General features: G+C 37.9%; 1 long non-coding RNA gene across 2 annotated transcripts in view; it reads right to left on the bottom strand.

The window, feature by feature from the left end:
• The window catches only part of LOC145984461 (uncharacterized), a 144,873-nt gene that overhangs the window by 91,515 nt on the left and 32,217 nt on the right, over positions 1 to 21,141 (bottom strand). Inside the window, exon 1 of one of the 2 annotated variants that reach the window (XR_014441319.1) lies at positions 6,531 to 6,580. The exons of the other annotated variant lie outside the window; for it this stretch is intronic. This is a non-coding gene — a long non-coding RNA (uncharacterized LOC145984461). Of the gene's footprint in view, positions 1 to 6,530; positions 6,581 to 21,141 lie in introns of those variants that run through there. 2 annotated transcript variants of the gene reach the window in all.

Below are 21,141 nucleotides of genomic sequence, written 5' to 3' on the forward strand. Positions count from 1 at the left end.
TAAATACATCAATAGAGCCCACTGTGTCATCCTCGACCAGAGTATCGAGTTGCCTTCGTGACGCTCTGAAAACAGACATAAAATCGTAATAATAATTGATTGGATTCATTGGTATGTTGTTTTAAGTCAATCGGGACTGGACCTACAGTTTAAAGTTGGATCCGAACCACTACGTGCCTCCACCGGGAATCGAACCCGAGACCCCTGTCATAATAATTGTATTATACAGCATAAACACATAAAGAAAGAAAAAATAAGCAAATAATTATATAATTATAGTACTTTATAGTACTTTTTCTGAGATAATATACGAGATATGGCTAGAAGAAAACCGGACTGTTGCTACACAATCTTTTATTGGTTATTTTCTACAATATGAACATTATCCCCTTCAAAGTACTCCCCTGCACTATCGATACACCGCTCCATACGAATCTTCCATTGCTGGAGACAGTGCTGGAAATCATTTTCCGAAACCATGTTCATGACCTCCGTCGCTTTTGTTTTCACACATTCTACGGTCTTAAATCTGGTTCCTTTCAGTGCTGATTTGACCTTTGGGAATAAAAAAAAGTCGCACGGAGCGAGATCCGGCAAATAGGGTAGATGTTCTAACACTGGGATCCCATACTTGGCCAATAAAGCCTTGACTGACAATGCCGTGTGGGCAGAAACATTGTCCTGCTTGCTTTTCCACAAATCAGGTCGTCGTCTTCTTACTCGCCCACGAAGGGTCGTCAGCATCGTAATGAAATATTGTTGGTTGACAGTTTGACCTTCGGGTACACAATTCGAATCAATTCACCGACATTTGCAATGTTCGATTCCGTTTTTGACGTGCAAGACCGTTCAGGACGCTTGTCGTTCGCAATCACTTCTCGTCCCTCTCTAAACCTTTGAAACCACTTAAATACTTGAGTACGTGATAAACACTCATCTCCCTACACTTCCTTCAACAATCCATAAGTTTATGTGGCGGATTTTCCGAGTTTGATAAAAACTTCAGATCCATACGCTGTTCCACTTTCACACTTAATTTCTTTTCCGACGGAGCACAGATGTACGGTTCACTTCGTCCACAAACTACAGAAGAACTGAGCGCCGTGCACCCTGGGCAATCATACAGCCGATAGGCAAGATATCACATTATACACCCATGCACCGCTTATCCTTGACGCGCTTGCCGTTTGTCGACAGCAACATTAATGCGGTTTTTGCTAGCCACACCTCGTATAATATGCTGTTGAGCTTCATTGAACGTGAAAAGTATTGAATTATCAATTGAAACACTGAAAACTTTGGTTCATTGCACGTGAAAAGTATTGAATTATCAATTGAGAAACTGAAAACTTTGAAAAGAAACGAAGTGCTACGATATTTGTCCACCGGCTCATTAACGACCCAGACAAATTTTACCGTCAATAAACCAATGGTTATGACTCAACAGAGGACATATGCTATATAGATATCTAATATGAATATACTTTTAACCAAGCAAATAAGAGAACTATATATATTATGGTATTTGTGGAAGATACTTACATTTTTCATCAGTACTGCATCTTCTGTGGCATGCAAATGAGAGCATGCATCTATCAATAAGGAAACCACACGCTCATTGTTGCCAAGAATGGCACCAAGACTTCGCGGTAAAACCAACAATGCGTACTGTTGAGAATTGTTTTTATAATTCAAACTTTCAAACATTGTAGGGAACAGGGGAGGGGGGTATACACCAGTGGGTCCTTAACGACCCGTCGGGCATATATGGGTTGCAAAGCGATGAGATGTGTACGCGACAAATATGATTAGCCGAAAATGAAAATCATTATTATTACAAGTGTATTAAATTAAATGTTTAATTTTTTTTAAATTTTTGAATGAATCCTGCGAATCTCATGTATGAATATAAATATCCGAGTACGCATTGATTACCATATTTTTTCAAGCCAATCTCTAGTCCATACTTTTCTTTTTTAATTTTTAATAAAAGCACAAAGTAGTAATTCTCCTACAACATTCTTCAAATTGCTTGTCCATCTTTACAGATTGTCTGCTCTGCGCAATGTCTTATGGGAACAAAAGTCTATCGACAAGTACGGTAACAAGTATCGTGTGAAGCGAAAACTAGCAAATGGGTAGCCAGTCCAGCGCCAACTAGGGCAGTCCTACTGGAAATCCACTTACGTGTGATTCAGGCTTTATTCTCGATGTACCATGATAGAGTAATTGATTTTTCTTTTAATTGTTAAACATTCCGAAGGGGTCCAAAAAAAAACGCAGCAGGGGACAATTATTCCCTTCCCCTAAGAGCCAGTAGCCGCTCTTCTGTAGCTCTTCTGCTGTATGAGTTGAATGTCGCCATTATTTTGAAAGTTTTTAAAATTTAATTTTTCTTCCGTATGGACATTTTGTGGACATTTCTGTCTTCTCTCCCAGTGTTTTATGAATTTACGATCTACAGTGCTCGAAGTGGGAATTCCTATCTCGGAGTAGTCTATGCTTGGTGGTGTTTAAGGATAGAAGGGAGTATCCTTGTATATGGATAAACACGGAGGCAATGCAGTAAGTAGACGATGTTTTGCAAATTATCCTAGCTGGTTAGGTTGGGGGGGGGGTATGAAAAGTTTCAGGAAATATTCTAAGGAATATATGTTCAGTGGTATGTCGAAAAGAAATGGCATCGTTCAAATTATGATTAATATAAGCAATCTAGGTCCACTAACATTAAAACTGAGCACCGTGTCTGTGTGGCAACAACCTTTCATTTTCATTGAGTGATATATTTTCAGTGAATAGAGACCCATCGCCGCTTTATTACTAGACTTCGGATTTTAGGTTTTTAACCTATTTTTTCCTTTACAGGTAATAAAGAAATAATAAGTTACGTCAGCGTTTCGTTGGAAATCGCAACAACTGATGTAGTTTTATAGTGCCCACAAAAACCTATTTTGCTTGTTAGAACCTATTTTAGGTTTATGTACCTAAATCGAACCTTTTATTAGGTTTTTATATATTTTTAAAGGTTTTACAGACTGTTTATGTCACACAGAGGCATTTGCTTTGGTCACGAGAAAATTCGATGACGAACATGTTTAAAACGTACTCTCTGTCGATTTCCCTTCCTCCAAGTCCATGGTAATTTTTCAAAGCTCTAAACAAAGCAAAATATCTGGTGTCACTGTTACCTGTATGCAGGCGCGTCGCCTGATAATGTTCGCATGAACACGTGAACACACTTGTATATGTCGTAAATTACGTACATATTATATGCAGACACACACATACGTATACTGTATTTATTCGAAAAAATACTATGTTTGATGTACGAGCATATACAAACAATTTACTCTGACAAGACTTCCTTCACGTCTGATAACTTTTTTAGATAGTTGGTAACACTGACTCCCAAGTTGTTCCACGGAGGACGTTGAACACAATTGCTGTGCGTGTTGCATAGAGCTGACAGCTATGGGGCTCTTGCCCACTATACCCCGAAGATGTTCACCTCGCTGTGCGAACACTGATGCAAGCGACAATACTTCTTACATTCGGCACCAGAGTGCAGCATACACAAGGCATGTATAGGGGGCTCGAAAAGGTCTGTGCAACATAGTTGCAAATTTTAGCGACAATTCGCTAAACCTGTCGGATTTTAAGGGGGAGAGGGACAATTTCTCCTAGGTCTTTCTTGTATTACTTCAAATATAGCGTGATTTTGGGGGGAAATTGTTGAAAGTAAATTGAACTGTTATTCTCACTTTTTCAATTGAATATGAAGTTACAAGGGAGAGGGATACATCTGCATTCACTACAAAATCATTATTGTGAACACTCGTATGCAAACCGCACGCGACGCCACTGCCTGTATGTACGTACAATCCAAAGTGGTGTGATCTGTCGGATCTTGCTCACTTTCGCGTCACTTCAGTGCTTTGTGGCATTCACGCCTTGCAAACTAACATTTCAGCATTGAAGTTTGCACCACTGACTATGTTTTTGTTGAAAGATTATTTTTAGAATATAAGGTGATCCTCACAGACAAAATTGCGTAGTTTGACTGTGGATAACATGAAAACAGATTGTTGCCTAGCTATACGGCGAAGAGTGGATTTTAATAGCAAATTTCCAATGGTAAGTTCTGCCATCGCCGTAGGGTTAGGCAACACACATAACGTTATGCAAGATAGTGCGTATTTCAGGATATAGGTGTCCCATTTTCATTGCCGGTGACTACCTAATCAGCAGTATTCATAAATTTTGAACTATTTAAATTTTTTTGAACCCACTTCAGGATTTGTTGGCACTAACTTAAGATTTTTAGGACCTTTTTCAGGATTTTTAGAACCTATTTTATGTTTTTTCGAACCTATTTTAGGATTTTTAGAGCCTATTTTAGGAACCTAATAGCACACTTTTTAGAACCTAAAAAATCGAGATCTATTTGTTACCTACGTTTCAAGACTGGGAGTGCGCGACTATTTCTTTGTACTATATTCCAATTGACCTTATGCTAAGGGTCCAACACCACCGACAATCTAGATGTTCAGTTCAACTCCAAAAACTGAAATAGTAAGTTTGATTGAATCCTATTAGTCACAATTAGTACAGCATCATAATTGGTGAATATGAGCTATACTTTTCCGCTGAAACTTCGGCTGGCTCAGCTAAAGGGATAGCATTTGGGGCTGAAGCCTCACCCACCTCAAAGTTCATAAGAGTAGTATTTACTATGCTTCAAACATTCCCCAAAACAACATTTTTTGAATATCTGTGCATGTATAGACGGTAGCCTACATGTAATCTAATTGATTTTTTTCTTTTTAGAAATGTATCAGGCAAAAATTACAAAGATCATGGCACCATCAATGGTATATACGTTATAGTATTCTCTGGCACCATCAATGGTATATACGTTATAGTATTCTCGATATTTTATTTTTCACTAAGGAGGCCCGAATATTTTGCTTTAGGGAAGAGCGGCAGAGAAAACTGCGCTGCGCCACTGATTGGATCCTACTTTAAACTGTAGGCCAAGTCTCCATTAGTTTACCTGGATGCAAAGTGGACCTAAAAAAACTCACGATAAAGGATAGTATTGCTGCATTTAATATGTAGAAAATGCTACATCGTACGATATACTTCTCCTAGGGTTATGCATATTTTGTGCCCCTCCCCGAAAATAATTCTGGATCCGCTCATGTTTATAGTGCAGAAAACATCTAGTATTAACCACTTTTAAATACGATCATGTTTTAAATCCCGGCTCAAAGCATTTCCGAAGTATGTTGAATTCCTGAAAATTCGTCTGTTAATCCTGATGTGACCCTGAAAAGTTCGAGAGAAGTAAATTCCGGAAGTTGAGAAAATTTATATCCTTGTCCCTATACCGACTTTTTGTAATCCCACACACCCCTAGCAATCTCAGTATCTTGATACGGCATTTTATCATCAGGGACGTAGCTAAACTGATGCTTTTGAGGGGAGCCAAATCTGGAATTTTTAATGAGTTATATTATAAATTACATACTTCATGTCCCTCCAAGTACGTACAATAGTTAAAATAGATTAAACCGATTGTGATCTACATGCAAACTTTTCTAAATAAATAATTTGGAGGGTTTTTATAACATTGAAGTAAGTTTTCATTTAAGCTACGTAAAATTTAGGGTGGAGCACGTGGAAGTTTCAGAGGGGGCCATTCATCCCCGATCCTGTTCCCCATCTTTTCAACAAATTCCACCTCCTTCCAAATTCCAACTTTCGTTTTCTTATCTCTGCATACTTGCCGTCTTAAATTCGTTTCAGCATTTTCGAAGTATCGAAGTATATTGAATTCCTGAGAATCGTCTGTTAATCTCATGTGACTGCTTAGCTCAGCAATAGGGTGCATTGTGAAAAAATCCTCTCAGTCTCCAGAGTCCACGCTGAGTTTCCTTTGTGAGTTTCTTGATCTTGACTTTGGGATTCCAGGTTCTAGTCGCAAGACAACGATGGATTTTCTGTCAGGGACTTCATCGGTACTCTTCACATATTTTTCTCTTCCCCAAAATGCTGGTTGTTCTGCCTACTCCTCTACCTTTGTGATCCTAGGTCTTCTTCAGCTTTTAGGGTCAAAGGTAGAGTAGGGGGCCCTTGGAGATTGCTGTCAGCCGAGCCAGCTGGATGCTTTTTCTAACCTCCTGAAAGGTTCTTGCACCGATACAATAAATGATCTTGCTCTCACCTTCGAATTCATTCTTCAAAATTTCTTCTCCGCTGCCATCATTTAAAATGGTAGAAATATGTTGCGTTAACTAGTCGTTGGAAATAATAATGCAAAACATTTGAAACAAATATAAGGCCATTATTAAGATGGAAGACGACTTGCGATTATCAAATAAACACACGTTACAGAACTCCCGCCCCCTTCCCCAACACACACACAAATAGAGAGAGAGAGAGAGAGAGAGAGAGAGAGAGAGAGAGAGAGAGAGAGAGAGAGAGAGAGAGAGAGAGAGAGAGAGATATTAACATTTAAAAGTCCTAACCTTCTGGAAGTGGACTCATTTCTACAGTAAACAGTTCTCGAAGAGCCGTTGAATTTACGTCTAGCTTGTTCGGCTGCTGTCCTTTTGATACAACACCTGCTTTATATGACAATGCGTGTGTGCCACCACTCTGCTCAAGGAAAGAACAAAAGGGTGTCATTTATTTACAAACCCCCAACCTGTTAATCACAATTGTTTCTTATGAGTAACCAATGTTTGTTCTTATCGATACAGTTTGTATTGTTTCATTTGGTGCCTGAAACAAGAAACCCACATTCCACAAGGCGAAGCAATACAAAATGTCTTTGTCATGTATTACTCATGATCAGTGCTCGAAAATTTTTCTTCAAAGCTAGGCGCCAGCTCTGTAAATCAGGCGCCAGGAAACCACTTACTAGCAATTGTGCATACTACAGTATGTTTCAAAAGTCGCGCAATCCAAACTTTGAAAATGTATATCATGAAAATCGTAAGAGATATTTACACCGGGTTTTCTGCACTAAACTAATCCTGTAGGCTATCACTGGGTTCATAAATTTATGTTAGCATTTATCTAAATAAAAGCAATTACATTATTTTAAAAGAAACATGGTTAATTTGCTGAAAACATCTGAGAACTGATTTTCAACAATAAATACCAACTCTTAAAAAATTTGTGGGATCATTTGTTGGTGTTTGACTGGTTGTAAAACAGTTGCTTTGCGAGGTACAGCAGAAGCAGGGAATTGTTATTGGAAAACCTCTTGCACATAAGTGCAAGAATGAGTAGTAATATACTCTTCAGCAATGCACACGCATTGCTCCAATGAATGCTGAATCATTTAAAAAAACAGGCAAAGTGAGCGAAGAGAATTCAATGTAACCAGGGGCAGCCTGGGATTCTCTCAAGAGTCTCAATTTCGGCACAAAATCTTCATTTACGATTTTCCACGTAAATGTATAGCCAATACTTGGACACATGTTGCATGCGACTGTTGGCAATATTTCGACCTACTAGTGTTGCCATATACGGAGACATGTCCCAAAAATGGCACTTTTCACTCAACCCATAAAATCGTCAGTGAAAAATTCATTAAATGTTGCACATGACCAATATTGGTCGTAAATGACAGACTGACATGGCATCAGTCATCAAATGTCTAATTATGACCCTTCGACAATTTCTTACATATTTTTCTTACTCAGAAGTTCATTTCTGGAAAAAATTGAATGCTGCTTTCCGTCAGTTATTAATTTATATAATTTTCTGTACGGAGTGAACTGATAATTTTAAGCATTGAAAAATATGTCAATGGATGAGGCTTTATAATGCAGAAAACCCGGTGTAAATATCTCTTACGGTGTTCATGATATACATTTCCAAAGCTTGTGTTGTGCGACTTTTGAAACACTCTGTATAAGATGCTGAACATCACGGTAATCAAAACATCGCTAAATTATTTGAGAAAGCAGGAAATGGTGTGTTGGGGGACAAAGGATAAGAAATTGTTACTGACTCTATGGAATGTTCACAACGTTGATAAAAGAAAAAAAAAACATCATTTACTAACTAACGCTGTCTGCAATTTGAACTTAGAATCATCAAAATTTCGTACATACTATTACAGCAAAAGATCACAGTCGCCAGGCTGAAATTTTTAGTCGCCATGGCGACCTGGCGACCGAGATTTTTCGAGCCCTGCTCATGATAATGACAGTTGCAGTGGCATACCAGAAATGTTGTGGATTATAGCAGGGCAGTACCAAAAGGGAGACAGGGGGGGCAGGGGTGCCCATCCTCCAAAGGCCAATGGCGCACCCCCCTCCCAAATCATACCATGCGCCCACCCCAAATCATATCATTCGCTCCCTCAAACCATATCGTAATCTCCACAAAGTATTTAATTACAACAGCGTGTCTACCGAAAGTAACTTTTATCTTAGCTTCACTGAATACTATGGGCACTATTCACCGGATGTTTACATTTCTGTGATTGCTTGGCGCTGGCGGGGACTACACTTCCGGTTTTGAAAATAATAACATTGAATTCAAAGGTGTAAAGGCAGTGTCTTCGGAAAAGGCGACAATATTTGTGTGGCTTTTGGTTACAACATGACATTGGAAACAAACTATTGTTCTCAGGTATCTATGCATCGTTTTCAGACAGACCCGATACGGAAAAATCAGTGGATTTAGGAAGTAAAGCGAAAAGATTGAACACAAACACGAGGGAGTATGCTCTGCAGTCGGCACTTCATCAAATCAAATGAAAATTATAATAATCTGACGCACATGGGTTGACTAAATTTAAAAGTTGCAAACTATTTATAATCATACTATAACGCATTTGCCTTTTGGTTGTTGATAAGCTCTCTCTCCATGGGCGTCGGTAAGTCAGTCGACCCCCCCTTTCCCAGGAAACTGACATCCTTCATTTCAAGTTTCAAAAAAGCAGGAAGTTTGTTATTTTTATTGTTAATAACAGAAATAAAGTTAACTTGGATAGTATTCGAACAGAGTAATTAATGTAAAATATGCATTAGATAGAAAAAATGAGTGAAAAATTCAGGAATAAACTATATTTTGATATTCTACCATTTAATCCAAAGAATAAATGGTTCCACAGTTTTCAGAATTCGAAAAATTATAATTTTAAATGACGTCACACAATATAAACTTTGCGAGTATTTTTTTTTCTAACTTTTAAAGTTATTTCTTGAACGACACTTGCAAAAGTTAATAACAAAATACAATAACTGTGCATTTCAGTATAGTAACTTTGAAATGTCAAATTATTAATGGAAAATACTTGTGCTGGATATTCACTCGGCTTGTGGATCGAATAGCATGATAATAATAATACAATTCGAATAAAATTGATTTAATTAGGTATATATTATTAGCGTATAATAATAATTTTAACCGTAGTAATTATTATTATTTATTTTACTGTTGTAATCGAAGTATTTCAATGTTTATAATTAATGCAAGCTTCATTTTTACCTGGAGAAGTCTTTTCAAAAACGAAACTCTTGGTAGAAGAATAACATTGCCTTGGAAAATAGTAGTATTTTACCTTATATTTGCATTCAAAGGATCCAGGGAATTGCCAATCTTTTCTAGGCACCTTTTTTTCTCTTTATCACTCAAAAACTTCAAGTGATTCATTTTGTTTCCGATCTTTTATAAGAAAATAAGCTTGGTGACGATATGTATTCCATTTTTTTACATTGGAACATTCGCCAACCCGGAAGTTCTTTCCCCGCCATCAATAATCGAACTGTCTGATCGATCATTTTTTGTTTACTCAGGAATAACCCCCATACTTGATCTGCCCCTCCTCCCTAAACAGGGGTGCCAATCACTCAAGAGCACTCCTAAAATCGTTCATCATAATCCCCCAAAATAGTTTGGATGAATACGTAATAATTGATGCCTATTTGAATGAAATACTATGTCAAACTGTCCATATTTTTTAATTATTCGATTTTAGAAGAAAAAAAACTTAAAGCTAGCACATTGATTGGTTAAATTAGTAAATTAAATTATGTAAATATGCGTATAAATAGTGTTTGTGAGTGGGTTTATAAAACTCACAATTTGAGTATTTAACACAAATTGTTACACAACTTAAGATAAAGGTAGAAAGTTCAACCTTGGCAAACCAAATAACATGCTCCATCCGTATGACCGACTCAATTATTGTTTCACGAGACTCTTACAAAACCCTACCTAGAAATTTTTAACAGTGGCCTGGAGTTTGGCATGAAAACAGTTTTCCTGCCCTGGCACGATACAGAGACACCTAGCGACATATCAGGGAACTAGGAATTCTTCTCAGCTGTGTCCAAACCAGAGGACAAAGGACCTTCCTCCCTCCAACATCTCTCCTCTCCTCCGTGACTCCAGCAGTGAGGTTTCCAGGAAAAGGACACCCACCTGTTTCTTTTCATTCTGGTTTCGGAGGCTTAGGGCAAAAACACAGTGAAGCACATCCCCCATCGCACATCGCCAGAAACTCACGGGGACAAGTTTCCGGTAATTCAAAACCATGGAGTTAAATGGGGAAAAACATAGTGGAGCCCCGCTCATCGCGAAAGGTTCCCAGGAACAAACACGGTTTGATCTTGGGTCCCTTGTTTCAAGTGGAAGGCTCTGTGATTGGTCCACTCAAGGTCACTTCTCCCTTTCGTGGAAGACACCCTCCTGTTTCCCCACTTTTTTTGACAGAGTTGTCGTTTGCAAACTTGTGCGATGATGGTCAATGTGCCTGCCCGACAGCCGGTTCATTCATTATATCCTGACATTTTTATGGCTTGACCGGGCTCCGTGCGATGAGCAAGGGTCCCTGTGCTTCACCGTGTTTTTACCCTTAGATATCTCCACTAGCAAAGCAATTCACTGCTTGCTGGCTGGCTCTTGCATGGAACGAGAAGAGTGGCCATGGTGGCAGGCTCCCCTAGAGTTACCGAGTTTTTAGTTTTCCCGAACATGTCCTACATTTTAAGCCTTAGAGTGGAGTTCTCAAAATCGGATCACTTTCAAATGAAACACACATAAAATCGAAAGTAGTCATTTATTTCGACACGAACTGAACAGCATCCGACAGGTACATTGTTACACATGTTCCCTAAACGCTAGTTTCTTACATTTGCATATTAATAAAGTAACATATAGAAAACTAATGGAACTACATTTTTTTTTGTAAACATGTCCTGCAAATCGGATCACGTGTCCTCGAAAGCGGATCATTGGGTAGGAGCTGAAATATAACTGTAGGAACAAACGTATTTGTCCAAAATTTCACTAACACCTTTCACTACACAGAAGTACACTACATGTGAAGTACTTGCTTCTGTTACAATATTTTGATGGTACATTATTTAAAGGACAGTCTGTTTCGTCCACATTGTAGATACATTGCGAATTTGTTTCGCTTACAGACATTTTCTCGTTCCAGCTCCTCTTGACCAGTTTTCTACATCCCAATTAGATTTTATATGTTCACACTGTTCTTTGTAATTAATATATGAATACGATTCAATTAATGCACAGAACAGGACAACAAACGACACGCTTCGGAAACTAAACGTCATTTGTTTCTGCGAGGATTGCGGGAGGACCCTTAATTAGGATTTCATCAGCACTTCCGGTGGTAGTCCTTGCCTATGTGGAATAATAAATTTCGCATCCGGTTTGCAGGCCGATCCGATTTTGAGGACTCCACTCTATGTCCGGCGTCCGGGAGGAATTTGAAAAATATCTTAAATATCCTACATTTTTAGCGTCACATAATATGAATTTGGAATATACGTGTTTCAGTTGAACAAAAAGAAATCATGCACACTACAAGTCTATGGACTACACTCTCAAACTCAATAGTGAAATTAATTTTGATTCAGTCATTGCCCAAAAATAAAATAAAAGTTTGTCCTGCTAGAAAAAAAAGCGGAAGCAATTCATGAACAAGTTTTGAGGCCACATTCTGATGATGTCACTGTTCGGTGCATGAGCGAAATTTCTTGCCTTGGGGTTTATACTGATGGAACAAGGTGTTTCCCATTCTTATTCAATATTTTGATTGAATATAGAGAACAAATTTATTGGACTAAAAACTACCCCAGATGAAACTTCTGAAACAATTTCAAGTTACGATAATTGCTGAGTCATAATGCAAATGTTGAGAGAGTACTTTCATTACCATAGGCACAGCGGACTCATGAGAGCGGACTTGTTTGTCTCATATCGTGGAAGACAGTATCTCTTTCGATATCTTCCTTTTGGTATAAAATCTGCAGTTTCCGTTTTTCAAGACAGAATGAATAAGATATTCACAAGGGAATTTAATGATTATGTTGTTTGCTACTTGGATGACCTCTTGATCTTCAGTAAAACTTGGCAGGAACATTTACGGCATATAGAATATGTTATTCAGAAACTCAAGGAGGCTAATATGTCAATTAAGTTTTCGAAGTGCAAATTTTCATGTAAGGAAATTTCTTTTCTTGGCCATATAGTTTCTGGAAGCCAAATTAAAGTTGATTCAAGCAAGAATTCTGCAATAATAAATTTTCCGACACCTAATAACAAAATAGCTCTTCGTAAATTCCTTGGCTTGGTCAACTGGAGACGAAAATTTATAAATAAATTTGCAGAAACTGCTCAGCCACTTTATGAACTTCTGAAATCTGATGTTCCTTGGATGTGGAAGAAATTGCATTCAAAGGCATTTGAGAAGTTACGTGAGTTAGTTATATCTCCCGAGGGTTTAGCACAACCTGATTTTTCAAAACCTTTCAGCATAAATGTAGATGGCTCGAAGAAGGGGATCGGTGCGGTTTTATGGCAAAATGGCGACACTTCAGGAGAGGATCTCAAGATTATACAATACGCAAGCAGAGTTCTTCGCGGTAATGAAGTGACTTACAGTACGCACGAGATCGAATGTTTGGCAATTCTTTTTGCTTTTGAAAAATTTTATATATATGTTGCTGGAACCAAAGTTCATTTGTATACTAATCACAAATCATTATCATGGCTGGAGTCTGCGAAGTCATTAAATCAGAGACTAAACAGATGGTCCTTAAAACTACAAGGATTTTATTATTCCGTGCATCATGTTGAGTTTTGGGTTCTCTCTGTTCTTCGGTTATTCAGGAAATGGAGTAAAGAATACGACTGAAGTTTCAACACAAATAAAAGTGTGTAATTCACCAACACAATAACAGAATTATTACAATAACTTACATAATGGTATAAATGCGAGAAGCCTCGTCATGAACGACGGCTATGACTTTTCATACAAACTCGACAGGAACAATGCACAGACTGATGACGAACAACATTTAATAATCAGGTATGGCGTTCAAGTTCAATTGGTATACGACACTCTCCCCCCCTTCGGCTGAAGAGACTCCCGTTTCATGGAGTTTGCCCATAGCGGTCAGGCGGTCGTCTTGGTCTCTGTGATCCCCTAAGCGGTTGGTTGTCGCAGGTAGCATTTGGATGTTCCACTAGATCTTCAGTAGCAGGTACTGGAAGATAGTCCTCCTCTCTAACAAGCATTGGGTTGTTTCTGTGCGGTCGACTTTGATTTCGGACAAAGGTATCTTCTCTAACCTTGTCAGGATACCTCTTAATCTTCGTGAGATGAACAACAATCATGTCATTATCTACAATAACCTTCGCCATCTTCCGGCCCATCAATTTAACAATTTCGCCAATTTTGTACTTGGATCCATGACTGAATTGTTTCTTGTGACGTTCCACAAGTACCTTTTCCCCCGGCATAAACGGAACGGGACTAATAGGCTGATTCTTGGAACCATTAGACGTGTCAAAAGCGGAAATGTCTGTTCTTGGCCGGAACTTGAGCAAACGTTCTGCTGGACTATACCCGTGCACTGGAGTATTCCTTAATCTGCCTAAAAGCTCAAGAACGAACTTGTCCATCTCTCTCAACGTGATGCATGAACGATTTGAAAAGTTCTTTTCTAGTAAGTTCTTCACCACCCCAACATTCCTTTCAGCTAGACCATTTGATTGGGGGGTGTACGGAGCTGAGTGAAGAAGCTTGATATTCCTCTTCGAGCAATAAGAGTTGAACTCTGAAGATGCAAATGGTTGGCCATTGTCTGTAACATAGGTTTTCGGATATCCAAAGCATGAAGAAAATTCATCTAAATAACCAATCATGGTGTCAAATTGCATATTCTTCACTCTCCATATAGATATCCAATGAGAATAAGCGTCAACCAGCAACAGGAAATTCATGTCTGAGAAATGGAAGAAATCAAGATGAACACGCTCAAAAGGCTGCGATGTAATAGGCCACGTTTCGAATGCGGTACCCGGTACGTTGGGCCTGTTATTGTATCGCAAACATGTGTCACACAAAGACGTAACCCTCTCAATATCTTCGTTCATCGTGTTCCAGAAGAACGATGAACGAGCTATTTCCTTCATTTTGCATGTTCCCTGGTGGAATTTGTGCAACAGAGATAGGACACTTTGGATACAAGATTCAGGTACGACCAGTCTTTCGCCCACGAAAATACATCCCTTCTGTATGTGGACATCATATCGCCTGTCGAATATTTTTCTGAGAGGATGACCTTTTGTTCTCCCGATGAATTGTGGCCATCTCCCTTGAACATATTCGAAGACTTTAGAAAGCTCAGGATCACGTTGTGATTCCAGCGAAATGCGCGTCAACACCGAAGATTCAATAAGATTAAGGACAACCGGCTCAGCTGTCAACTGACATGCGAAATCATCATAATAATCACGAACTGGATCATCTGCAACACAAATTCTAGACAATGCATCAGCCAACTCAACATGAGGCGTGTAAACAGTTTTGAAGTCATATTCTTCCAATACTAACTTCCATCTGTTGATTCTGCTGATGGCTAAAGCAGGCAGGTTACTTCTAGGATCCAGCAGGTGAGATAAAGGTTTGGAGTCGGTGAACGCAACAAAATATCGTCCAATGAGATACTTGTGAAAGTATTTGACTCCACGGACTAATGCAAGTGATTCCCTTTCCAATTGAGTGTAGTTCCTTTCCGCAGCGGATAATGTACCGGCCATTCACATGATAGGCTTTAGGACTCCGTTTATTTTGTGCATTATGGCTGCTCCCGTAGCTGTAGGAGATGCATCCGACATCAGGTATAAGTCCTTACGGGGATCATATACTGTGCGTACTAAGTCCTTAGATAGCAGATCCTTAACATCCTGGAATTCCTTCTGATGAACATCTGTCCATGACCAGCGCACCCCATTCTTCAACAAATCATATAAACTGGCAACACAGTCAGCTTGGTTTGGCAGGTACGAAGCGTAATACGTGACCATACCGAGAAATGACTTCAATTCTCCAACATTAGTGGGTGGCTTACACTGAATTATTTTATCAATGTTTTCTTTCAGAGGACGAATTCCCTCCTGTGAAAGAGAATGGCCCAGATACTTCACATTTTGTACAAAGAACACAGACTTTTGTTTATTTATGCGGACGCCATAATCGGAGAAAAGATTCAGTACCTTTCGTGCGTTATCATTGCACTCCTCAAGAGTAACTCCTACTACTAAAATGTCGTCTTGGAAAATGGAAACCTTGTCTACACCCATCAATATCTGCTCCATCGTGGCTTGGAAAATGGCACTGGCAGAGTTTACTCCGAAGGGAAGCTTCAACTGTCTGAATAACCCGAATTCCGTGTTGAAGACAAGGACCTTCTGAGCCTGCAGAGATAGGCGTAACTGAAGGTAAGCCCTTCGAAGGTCAAATGAAACGAACCAACTACAACCAACCATCTTCTTGAAGAGGTCCTCTATTTTAGGTAACGGATGTCCCATCTTCCTAAGTTGCGGATTTACAGTGTTCTTGTAGGACACACACAGCCTTAATTCACCGTTTTTCTTACGAACAACAACAAGAGGAGAAGCCCACGATGATGATTTGATAGGTTCAATTACTCCATCACTAACCAACTTCTGTAATTCATCCTTGACTGGTTCCTTGACTGGTGCAGCATCGTCTTTCAATGGCAAGTCTATCTCGAAGCGCTTGATCGACTTGGACATGTCACCATCAAAAGGTATAGGAAAATCTTTCCTTAGATTCGCAACCAGTTCCTTTATTGCTGATGATTCAACAGTAGTTGCAACCATCTGAGGAACATGTGAAACAAAAATGTTTCGCCATTCAGGCATGAAAATGTCAATCCAAGACAAACCCATAATCGCACGATTCAATTTTGTCTTTACAACAATCATATCTAAGTTATGTTTCATTCCTTGAAATACAACTTCAACGTTAACTTTTCCTAAAACACCAAGATTATTACCATTTGCTGCTTTCAAGATGATAGGAAAATTGCGTATAGTGCAACCTCGCAATGAAGACTCAAATTGTCTACTGTCAATTAAAGTATAGACAGAACCTGTATTCACTAGGAATGTAATCTTAGAATTGTTGACTTGTAAGTCGATAAACAACGATCCCTGTGTATGCCAAACAGATTCACTTTCTTTAGTAACGAAAGTAGTGAAAATTTCTGGACACTGAGCGTTACATTGGATACCAGCGGCGCTGTAATCAACAAATTCGTTCTTAGATTTTTCTTCTCGAATATCTGCAAATTTGTAATCTATGGGAATACACGGCACATTAAAATCTGAAAAATGTGATTGCTTGAAATTGCTGTGATTGTTTGGTACAATCGTAGGTTTTGAATAAGCTGGAACATTGATAGATCTTTCATTGATACGTGTGTTAAGCACAATGTTTGTGTTAGAAACCAATTTGTTTTTGCTAGAATTGTTATATTCTCTCTTCTTGCAGGCTGCCAAGAAATGATTTTTCTTTTTACAATATCTGCAAGTAGCCCCGAAAGCTGGGCATTTCCCGTTAGGATGAAAAGAATTACAATTACCACACGGTTTACCAGAATCATTGTTTGATTTGTTATCAATATTCCTTGTATCAGCTCTATTTTGTCTGATGTTCATTCCAAGATTGCCCTTGTACCTGTTTTGTATTCGCGAAGTGAATTCAGTCGGAGTTTCAGAATATTCCACAGCATTCTTTGAGTTACTTTGGTTAACAATTCCCTCATTTAATTCTAGCTCGTTGAGATACATGGCCGTATCTATTGCCTTTTTCAAAGTCAAATCAGGATCTGATAACAGTCTATTTCTAACACGCACACTTCTCATACCAAGAATAAATACGTCGCGACACATTGAATCGATGAGATCACCAAAATCACATTTTGAGGCCTGCTCTTTAATTTGCACAATGAAATCAGGAATGCTTTGATTATCTTTCTGTTTAATAAGAAAAAACTTATGCCTTTCAAGTACGAGATTCTTCATGGGCTCATAATGGCGGATTAATGTTTGTTGAATTTGAGCAAGACTGAGCTCTGATATTGATTTAGGTTGTATGAGATTGTATAAATCAGCATACGTTCTGTGCCCTATTGCTGCTAATAGAACATGCTTAGCCTTATCATCGGGAATGTCTGAAGCTTTGCAGAAATGCTCGAATCTATCGAAGTATTGTTTAATACTTTCCTGCTCCCTGCAGAATTCAGAAAATTGAGACAACTTTAGCATTGTGTACAGAGATTCTTACCTCCAACAGACAGCTTGAAGAACAATCATAAGAAATATGTAAAATTACGAGAAGTAAGTATCAAATGAAGTTTCCAAGATCCTCGTCGCCATTGTTGAGTTTTGGGTTCTCTCTGTTCTTCGGTTATTCAGGAAATGGAGTAAAGAATACGACTGAAGTTTCAACACAAACAAAAGTGTGTAATTCACCAACACAATAACAGAATTATTACAATAACTTACATAATGGTATAAATGCGAGAAGCCTCGTCATGAACGACGGCTATGACTTTTCATACAAACTCGACAGGAACAATGCACAGACTGATGACGAACAACATTTAATAATCAGGTATGGCGTTCAAGTTCAATTGGTATACGACACATCATATACCTGGAACTTGTAACCAAGCTGCCGATACTTTTAGTAGGTATCCTGATTTATCTACAGGCGTTCCTCTCATCAATGAAATGTATTTGAATTTAGATATTGTTGATGAGGACACAGTTGACTTTTTGAAGGAGAGTCAAAGACTGGATCTATGCTGTTCTGAAATTATATGGCATTTAAAGGAAGGCAATACTCCGAAAGGATCCAAAGAGATTTACACATTCCATGACGGTCTTCTGTTTCTGAAGCACTTTCCAGACGATAAGTGAAAACTCGTAGTTCCAAGGGAGTTGGTACCTAAAATTCTACATCGGCTTCACGATAAGAAAGGACCTTTTGGATATTTTAAGGTTCATAATAAATGCAAAGATTGTTTTTATTGGCCAAAAATGAAAGATACTATTAAGGAATATCTCAGGAACTGCTTAACATGTGCAAAGACTAAGCAGGCAGTCTTAAAAATTGATAAAGAACTCTTGCAAGTACGTACTACAACCCCTCACAGTATGCTTTCTATATACCTTATTGGACCTTTACCGAAGTCACAAGGTCACAGCTTTATTTTAACAATTGTGGATGTTATGTCCAAATTTATAATGGCTTACCCTTTGAGAAAAGCTACAACCAAGGAAATTATAAATAAGTTCCAACTGCAATATTTTTATCACTATCCACTTTCTAAAGTAATTTTGTCTGACAATGGATCTCAATTTCGATCAGTTGAATGGAAGAGTTTTGTAGAATCGAATGGAGTAAAACATGTTACAACATCAGTGTATTCACCTTTCGCCAACCCAATTGAGCGATACAATAAGGAAATAATCAGGCTACTAAGACTATACACAAAGGATAATCATCAGCAGTGGTTTAAACACTTAAGTGTAATTATTGGACTTTTAAACAATTCGGTATCTGAGGTTACAGGATTTACGCCGAATGAATTATTTCTTCATGATAATGTCGATAATACAGTATTTCATCAAATTAATTGGCCATCTGAACTGGAGAAGGTGACGTGGCAAAATAAATGTCTAATGACAAAACCAAGACTGAAGAAAGGGGCTATAACCAAAACGAAGAAAGAGGATGGAAGGAGTATCACAATCGCAGTCAACGATATTGTTCTTGTTAAAAACCACAAGAAGAGCAGCTTTCTTAATAAGAAAATTCACAAATTTCTGGATTTATGGTTAGGTCCTTACTTAGTTAAAAATGTTAAGAACAATTATGTGGAACTTATGTCTCTAGATGGGAAGAAATCTGTAAAAAAGCAAAATTTGTCTAATGTAAAGAAGTTTAATTGTTCAGCCGACAGGAAAACAGAGTTGCTTAAATTTGCCTAAATAATTATTGAATGCAGTTAGGTTAAGGTAACTACGGACACTTTTACAATGAAAAATGTTGGATATTTGCATAATCAATAATATTGTTTATTCATTTAATGTACTGAATGCATGCAACTAAAACAAAATGAAGAATATGTCAGTCAAGTTTGATTCAAGGAGTTCATAACTAACTTCCTAGCCTTCTTAAACCCGAAGGTTCATGGCTGCAGCAACACAGGCCTTCCATCTTTCCCTATCTTGAGCAAGTTCTATATACTCTTTTCCATCCCTACCGATTTCCCATAGATCCATCTCAACGTTGTCCCTCCATCTTCGTCTTGGCCTTCCTACAGGTCTCTTACCATCAGGTTTCCCAACAAGAATCCTGTGAACTCCTCTTTCCTCTCCCATTCGTGCCACATGGCCTGCCCACCTAAGTCTTCTTGATTTAGTTATTCTAATAATATCTGGACATGAATACAAATTATGTAGTTCTAAATTATGTAGCCTTCTCCACTCACCTGTCTCCTCATACCTTTTAGGTCCAAAGATTTTCCTAAGGATCTTATTTTCAAATACTCTCAATTTATGTTCCTCTTTCAATGTAAGGGACCAAGTTTCACATCCATATAATACTACAGGCAAAATTACTGTTTTGTATATTTTAACTTTTAGTTTCTTAGATATTAAACGAGAAGATAAAAGTTTATGAAGAGAGAAGTAACATGCATTTCCTGAATTAAGCCTACTTTTTATTTCCTCTTTAATATAATTTTCATTTGTTAATATTACTCCTAAGTATTTGAATTTGGAAACTGGTTCAAACGAGTTGTTACCAATAATTAGATTTTGATTATTACCTAACACTTGGTTTCGGCCTGTAAGCATATATTTAGTTTTCTCTTTGTTAATTTCCAAACCTATCTCTTTAGCAGTTTTGAAAAATATTTTAGCATTATTCTTAATTGTAGTCACATCATCCCCCAGTAAGTCTACATCATCTGCATATGCTAACAACTGAGTCACACCATTTAATTTTAGTCCTTCTTTAGTTTCTTTTACCTTCCTAACAGCATATTCTAACGCAAAATTAAAGAGCAATGGAGATAATGCATCTCCTTGTTTTAACCCGTCATGAATTGTAAATTTGTCAGATATAGTAATACCCACACGAATTTTACTCTCTGTTTCACTAGTGCATATTTTTATCATACTAACAAGCTTCTTAGGTATTCCAAACTCTACTAATATATTATATAATTTATCTCTTTTGACCGAATCATATGCTTTTTTCAAATCAATGAATAGCTGATGGACATTTTGATTATATTCCCACTTTTTTTCAAGTGTCTGTCTGATGTGAAAAATTTGATCTGTAGTTGATCTGTTACGTTTAAATCCACATTGATAATCACCTATAATTTCATTAGCATATGGGGTTAGTCTTGTTACAAGAATGGTAGACAATATTTTGTATGTTGTTGAGAGTAGAGAAATTCCACGGTAATTATTGCAGTTCATTTTATCACCTTTTTCAAACACAGGAACAATTATGGATTCTTTCCACTGTTGAGGGATTTCTTCTTTATTCCATATTAAACAAATTAATTTATGAATTTGACATATTAATGAATTTCCACCATATTTAATTAACTCAGCTGGTATTAAATCAATGCCAGGTGTTTTGTTATTCTTTAGCCTTTTAATAGCATCCTTAACTTTAGTCAAGTTAGGTTCTGGAACTAAAGGTTCTGCTGTGTGGACTTCATTTACTTCTGATTTATCTCCTAC

The sequence above is a fragment of the Lepisma saccharinum genome, chromosome 2 (assembly GCF_977018435.1).
Source record: "Lepisma saccharinum chromosome 2, izLepSacc3.1, whole genome shotgun sequence".
Lineage (NCBI taxonomy): Eukaryota > Metazoa > Arthropoda > Insecta > Zygentoma > Lepismatidae > Lepisma > Lepisma saccharinum.